The sequence below is a fragment of the Canis aureus genome, chromosome 28, assembly GCF_053574225.1.
Source record: "Canis aureus isolate CA01 chromosome 28, VMU_Caureus_v.1.0, whole genome shotgun sequence".
Taxonomy (NCBI): Eukaryota; Metazoa; Chordata; class Mammalia; order Carnivora; family Canidae; genus Canis; species Canis aureus.
The window spans coordinates 22,253,814-22,261,053 of record NC_135638.1 but is presented as its reverse complement, the minus strand read 5'-3'; positions in this window follow the sequence as shown (position 1 = coordinate 22,261,053).

Genomic DNA, 7,240 nt, shown 5'->3' with positions numbered 1-7,240 from the left:
GAGAGAGAGAGAATAGTAAAGATAATTTTCAACAAAAAATAGGAGTAAATAGTCTTCCTTTAGTATGTAAGCATCATGGTTTTTTGTGTTTGTTTTTTAAGAGGAATTCATGTTTTACAATAGGTCTACTTAGCAATTATAGATACACCCATGAAGTGAAACATAGAAAAGGGTCCTTAGATCTTGGGATATTTTTTTCTTCAGACTAAACCTGGATTAAGTATAGAAAGGGATATAGAGAAAAAGAGTCTGTGGCTAAAAATTTCTTCAATGTTCTGTGAAATTGTAATTTGTCCTGGATTACATTTTTCTCTGAACTATGTCTGTGTTAAATCTTAATAAAAAATGTATGAGTGTCCTCAGGTTCCGAGAAAGAAAATGAAAAGATCTAGGTTTAGTTGGGGGTTTTTTGAGGGAGGGAGGGACAGGCAGAGGCAGGAGGGAGAGAGAGAATCTTAAGCAGGCTCCACACCCAGTGTAGAGCCCAATGCAGGGCTCCACCTCACAACCCTGAGATCATGACCTAAGCTGAAATCAAAAGTTGGACACTTAACCAACTGAACAACCCAGGAGCCCTGAAAAGAGTTAGTTTTTTATCTTTGATTGTTTGGACCAGTTCGTTCATTCATTTATTTAAGATAAATGCCTTGAGTTCTCACCATGTACCAATCACCATGCTAGGCACTGAGGTATAATGATGACCGTGGAGTTTTTCCCTCGGGGGTTGGGGAGATGAGACATTGATTAAATGATTTCACAAATAAATGCATGGTGACAAAATGCAAAAAGTGTCATGAAGTAAAGGTTCATAATGATATGAAACTTTCTAAAACAATCAGCTGATGTGGCTTAAGGCATCATGAAGGCCTTTACAAAGCAGAGAGGTTCAGTTGAGATCTGCAGGATAAATCAGAATTAAGAGGGCAGGAGTAGGGTTTAGGGTTCTAGGCACAGAAGCATTATTCTAAAGGCCCTGAAGTGGCAGAAAGCTCAGCACTTATGACAGGTTAGAAAACACTGAGCTGAGAGTGAGAAGAAATGGGTTCTGTGGTGAGGTGGAAAAGTTGGTGGTTGTCAGCTTACATCAGGCCCTCACTGATAGTAAGAAACTTTTGTCTTTATCCCCAGAACCAATAGGAGTCATAGGAAGTGATATGAGCAGATTGGTGAATTTGAAAAAAATAATTTTGGGGTTAGACCCAAGATTGGTTCGGCAGAGGCCAGTTAAAAGGCTGTTGCAGCATCTAGGTAGAATGTGACCACTCAGACGAGGAAGGTGATGGAGGAAGAGGGTAAGAAGTAGACATATTCAGGAAACTTGGGTGATAACATAAGCCAATGTGAAGTCAGCTGTGGGAAGTAAAGAGGAGGAAGATGTGGTATATTGAATCTTTCACCCCTTCCTGCATCCACACAGTTGACTTTGGGCTTGACTATGTGACCTGTTTTAGCCAACGTCATAAACAGAAATGTCTGTAATGTCAGTGTGCCATTCCAAATCCAGGATTTAAGAGACGCTGTGTGTTTCTGCTTTGCTTTTGAGCCTCAGCCACTAGCATAAAAGGAACATATATACCCATGCTGGCCTACGGGTCTGAGAAAGATGAGAGACATGAGGAGCAGTTCCATCCCCCAGATCTATTCCACGAAGCAGAGCACCCTGGCTGCAACCTCAAAGGAGTGGCCTAGTTGAGCCCAGCCTGGTTTCAGCAGAATCCAGCCAACCTTCAGATATATGAGGAATAAGAGATGAATGTTGTTTTAAATATTAAAATTGGGTGACACCTGGGTGGCTCAGTGGTTGAACATCTGCCTTTGGCTCAGGTTGTGATCCCAGGGTCCTAAGATCGAGTCCCACATCAGCTCCCCACAGGGAACATGCTTCTCCCTCTGCCTATATCTCTGCCTCTCTCTGTGTCTCTCATGAATAAATAAATAAATAAATAAATAAATAAATAAATAAATAAATAAAATCTTTTAAAAAATAAATATTGGGCAGCCTGGTGGCTCAGTGGTTTAGCGCCGCCATCAGCCTGGGGCGTGATCCTGGAGACCCGGGTTTGAGTCCCATATCAGGCTCCCTGCATGGAGCCTGCTTCTCCCTCAGCCTGTGTCTCTGCCTCTCTCTCTTCTGTCGCTCATGAATAAATAAATAAAATATATTTAAAAAAAAATAATAAAAATAAAAAAATAAAAAATAAATATTACAATTGGGAGCTGTTTGTTACTCAGCAATAGCTAACTGATACCAGAAGGGTACAAAATTAAAGATCCAATCTTGGGTTTTAAGCCTGCAAAATTAAATGAATGGTGGCACTATTCACTTCAGTTAATCCATTTCCCATCTTTACATGCCTTTCTCTGCTGGGCTCAATTTTCCTATTTCTTTTCCTGTCACATCTACTCCTGTTACTGCCAGTTAGTTGCTAGAGCTGAAAGTAAATAGGAAGCTAGGTGGGAGGAAGGATGCCAGGGTGATGCTATAGACTGAACTATCTCTTCTTCAAATAAAATCTTAAAAAAAAAAAAAGAAAGAAAGAAAGAAAGAGGAGGAAGCACTAGTGAGTTTTCTCTTTCTTTTTCTCATTCTCTTTCCCCTTACCCCCATCCCAACACACATCTGACTTGAGTACAAAGAAGAGATTGTGTGAGCACACAGAGAGAAGACAACCACATACACACCCAGAGGAGAGACCTCAGAAGTATCTTGGAAAGTACCTTGCCAGTACTTTGATCTTGGACTTCCCAGCCTCCAGAACTCTGAGAAAGAAATATCTGTTGCCTATAAGCCCCCTAGTTCATGGTATTTTTTTAAAAAGACTTTATTTATTTATTCACGAGAGACACACAGAGAGGCAGAGACACAGGCGGAGGGAGAAGCAGGCTCTCTGCTGGGAGCCTGGTGTGGGACTTGATCCCAGGACCCCGGGATCATGACCTGAGCTGAAGTCAGATGCTCAACCACTGTACCACCCAGGCATCCCTAATTCATTGTATTTTATTATGCATCCAGAACAGATTACCATAGTGGGTGTGAGGCTGTGTGACAGAGATGATGGGGGTGACGCTGCAGTTAACAAAGGACAGCTCTGTTGGGAAGAGGCATCAGCGGGTAGCGCATGGGCATCTCCTTAGAAGGATACACTTGAGACAAGTCAGATACTATTCTGCTGTCACTGGCCTAACCGAAGCTCACAAAGTGATCATCAACCTTTTCCAATGTGCCTATATTTTAGCATAATGAACAGTCTTGAAAAAAGTTGCAAGGTCATAGTAAAGTAAGAGAACAGCAGGAACACTAACCACTGCTGAATCCACATATTCCACTGTCCCCATCAGGTGATGGCTCTGTGGCTGGGGCCAACCCCAGGAGAGGATCCCATGCCTCACCCAAAGTCCTGCATGTTTGGGAGGAACGAAAATGGAAAAAGTCAAGGTCCAAGGAGATCTTTTCCTCCTGTTGACCTGACCCAGTCCATTCCCTTCCCCTGGAAGAGGCTGCAGACTGCAGCTGATCTGCAACAAGAATTTCTATGATCTTGGGATCCCTGGGTGGCGCAGCGGTTTGGCGCCTGCCTTTGGCCCAGGGCGCGATCCTGGAGACCGGGGATCGAATCCCACGTCGGGCTCCCGGTACATGGAGCCTGCTTCTCCCTCTGCCTATGTCTCTGCCTCTCTCTCTCTCTCTCTCTCTCTCTCTCTCTCTGTGTGTGACTATCATAAATAAATTTAAAAAAAAATCTAAAATAAGAATTTCTATGATCTTGTTATTTGGATTTGGGATGTCTTCATTGCTGTGGATAGACACTGGGGTGGGTGCAGAGCAAAAGTGTTGGTGGTGTGGGGGGTCCAAAAGGAGCAATTGCCTAAAACCACCACATAGCACATGTTAGCATCTTACCTGCTGCCTTTTGCAGTGAGACACTTACTACATGACAGGTCATATTGGCACTGCTTGCTGTTCTTTGCTGCCTAAGAATTTTGTACCAGTAGTTATTGCAAAGTTTAAGTGTTAAGCCAAGAGAGGGTCTTGGCCCTGACACAGTTCTGGTTGATTGGATTCAATTTGTGAAACGTGTGTGTGTGTGTGTGTGTGTGTGTGTGCGCGCACGCGCATGTCAGAGAAAGAAAGACGGAGACACAGAAGGAGAGACAGAGAGCTGGTTGTGGTGTCTCATTCCTATAGCTGGGCTGTTGGCTGGTCTGGTTTGGGTTTCCCAGTTCTTTGACTACATTTGACTCTGTTGCCTTTTTAGAATAAGGTCTTTTATAATTTCCTCCCTTCCCTGCATGCTTTCTGCCCATCACTGGGTAAAGTAGAATTATTCCTAATGGGTTTTCGATTTGTTCTTTGGAGCCCCCGTTTTTTTAGCAAGCACACAAAAAAACTATTCATCTACATGGCTACCTTACACTAAACGTTCTTTGTTAGGTTAAATGCTACAGGCTGGGCAGCATAAACATTCAAGAAAAAAAAATTCATTGTACGGCCAGTTCTAAGAATCTGGCACCAAACAGTCCTCTAAGGTTTGTTTAAATAAGAAACGTATTAAAAGAGAGACATTTTTTATGGTGATGATGGCTTGGGCCACAGAAGTCACATATTTGAGTCCTGGTCATTGCAGGAGCATTAAGGAGCCTGTCAATGAAGCTTTCCTCCAGGGAAGAGCCAACTGGAAGATTTCTTGACTTTGGGAGTTGTGCATTTTTTAGTTTTTCTAAGGATAGCTTCCGCTTTTTTTAGGCTTAGCACATGTCAATACTTGAGGAGAGGGTCAGAGAAAAGCAGCTGGAAGTGAAAATAATTTGCTTTAAGAACTCAGGCAGTTATTCAGTGAAATCATACCATTCACTGACTTTCAATCAAGTGGATCTTAATTTTCTAGCCACTTCACTTAATTCAGTCTCCTCAAACAACTTCAGCACTAAGGATCACAGTGGGTAGAGTTGGGGCCAGGATGTTATTTTTCTATGCTGCACGCCCATGATTTTGTCAGTCCTCCTTTCCCTGCTCTGGGCCACCCACTCCCTACTTCTTCCTCTTCTTCTCAGACCTCTGTTCATTCCCACCCTGCTGCAAATCATTGCCTCGGTGTTCATTTAATTATGGAATTTGATATTATACTTTATATTTTGTACTGAAGCAGACATAGACTTACAGGATGTTTAGAACTGACGGGGTCATTTGTTCACTTGTTCGTTCATTTATTTGTCACATATTTGTGGTTTTATGTCAGGCAGTGTCTCAGGCCCCTAGTAGTTTTCATTCTGTGGGGTGTGGGGGGAATGGACATGCAGAGAAACCATTATAACCCAATCAGACTCTATAATGGAAGTGTGAGCAGAGTACAGTGGAAATGTAGGAATAATTTGTCACTTTTCTGGAGGAGACTGTGAGGTCTTCCCAAAGCTGGCAGTGGGCAGGTCATATTCAGAAAGCAGGTGTAGGAATAGTGTTTCCACTGGAGAGAACCACGTTCAGGGACCACTGGGAGCATATATATCACTGCAGGGTGTACTGTGAGCAGGGAAGCCACTGCCAGTGGCCCTGAAATGGTGGGATAGCATCTTGAAGGAGCTTGAATGCCATGCAGGGGCATTTAGATTTTAAACCAGCGGCAGCGGGAACATCATTGAAGACTTTTGGACAGATTCTTTATGTTAGGATGATCCCTCTGAAATCAAGGGATCTGGATGGAAGAGGAGAAGGAATCGGTGAGATCCAAGTCAGGGAAATATAGAAAGAGACTAGTGTAATAACCTGGGCAGCGGATGGAGGCCTGAGCTAGGGCAGTGACTCGAGGCATAAAGGAGAGAGATGTTCAGGGCTGCAGGATGAACTGGGTGGGGAGAAGGAGGAGTCTAAAATGAATCCAATTTTCTCTGGTTTCATTAATTGGAGAGATGGTTGTACCGTTCATCTATGGGAAATCTGGATAATTACAAGAGAGGTTTAGGGCCTGAATGAAATGATGAATTTGGTTTTGTGCTTCTCGGGTTTGGACTGAAGATACAGAGTCTAGGAAAAATGGATGGCACCGATGTGAGAGAAGTCTGAGAGAAGAGCACGGCTGGAGTTGTAGAGTAGTCCACATTTAAAGATCTCATTACAGATCGTCTCCTCCACTCCAAATAGATTCTAGGTCCTATAGCTAGATGATTTAGAAGGTCTAGGTGAGGCTAAGGATCTGTTTTTAAGAAGCTAGAGCTGGGAAGCACAGGCCAAGTCCCACTCTATTCCAAGCCAGAGCTAGAGCCCAGGTCCACTGGGGTGGGATGACTTTCCCGAGGTCACAGAATTCCCTAGAAGCTAAGTGAGGCTCCAGTTTGCAATCCACCGTCCTTTATCTTCTGCAGTACTCCACTTCTCCACCAGATCCCGTTGTCTTATTTAGATTTTAGAACACTGAGGATGGTCTGCTCTTCTGTAACATGTGATCAGTTACAATGGCATATCTGGCCGAGAGGTGGAGCTGGTTGATTGAGACGGAGGTCTCTCACAAGTTCATGCCCCTGGTTTCCTAACAATCCTATCTTGTAGAGCACCCTCATCAGTAGAGAAAATGTGTCTATTAGGAGCTCAGTCTGAAAAAAAGCTGCTATTAGCTTTTTGTGGAATCTGGTCTTTGATCTAACAAGTTCCTTATATAATCTGGATCAGGGAATGGAAAAATGCTTCTATTTTTGTAAAGTGGTGCTTAAGGGGAGAAAAGTAGGCCCAGGGCAGCCCGGCCGCCTGCAGCCCAGGGTGTGATCCTGGAGACCCGGGATCGAGTCCCACGTCGGGCTCCCTGCATGGAGCCTGCTTCTCCCTCTGCCTGTGTCTCTGCCTCCCTCTCTCTCTCTTTCTGTGTGTGTGTGTGTGTGTGTGTGTGTGTGTCTTTCATGAATAAGTAAATAAAATCTTTAAAAAAAAAAGAAAAGAAAAGAAAAGTAGGCCCAGAATCTACGAGTCTTCTTACAAGAATTTATAGATGATACATAAATAAAAGACAAGAGCACTGTGTTTAGGAAACTTAGAAGCCTATGGGTTGTGGGAGACCTTATTAATGACCACCTAGATTTCTCTTAAGTTCTCTCCTTCAGAGAACTCACCCCCTTGGGATTAGTCACGATCATGTGATTTGCTTTAACCAAAGAAAATGGTAGCATAAGCATCATGTATCACATCTGGACAGAAGAAATGTGTAGAACTTTCCATCCTCCACACTTTTTGCCCCCACCCCAGCAAACCCTGAAG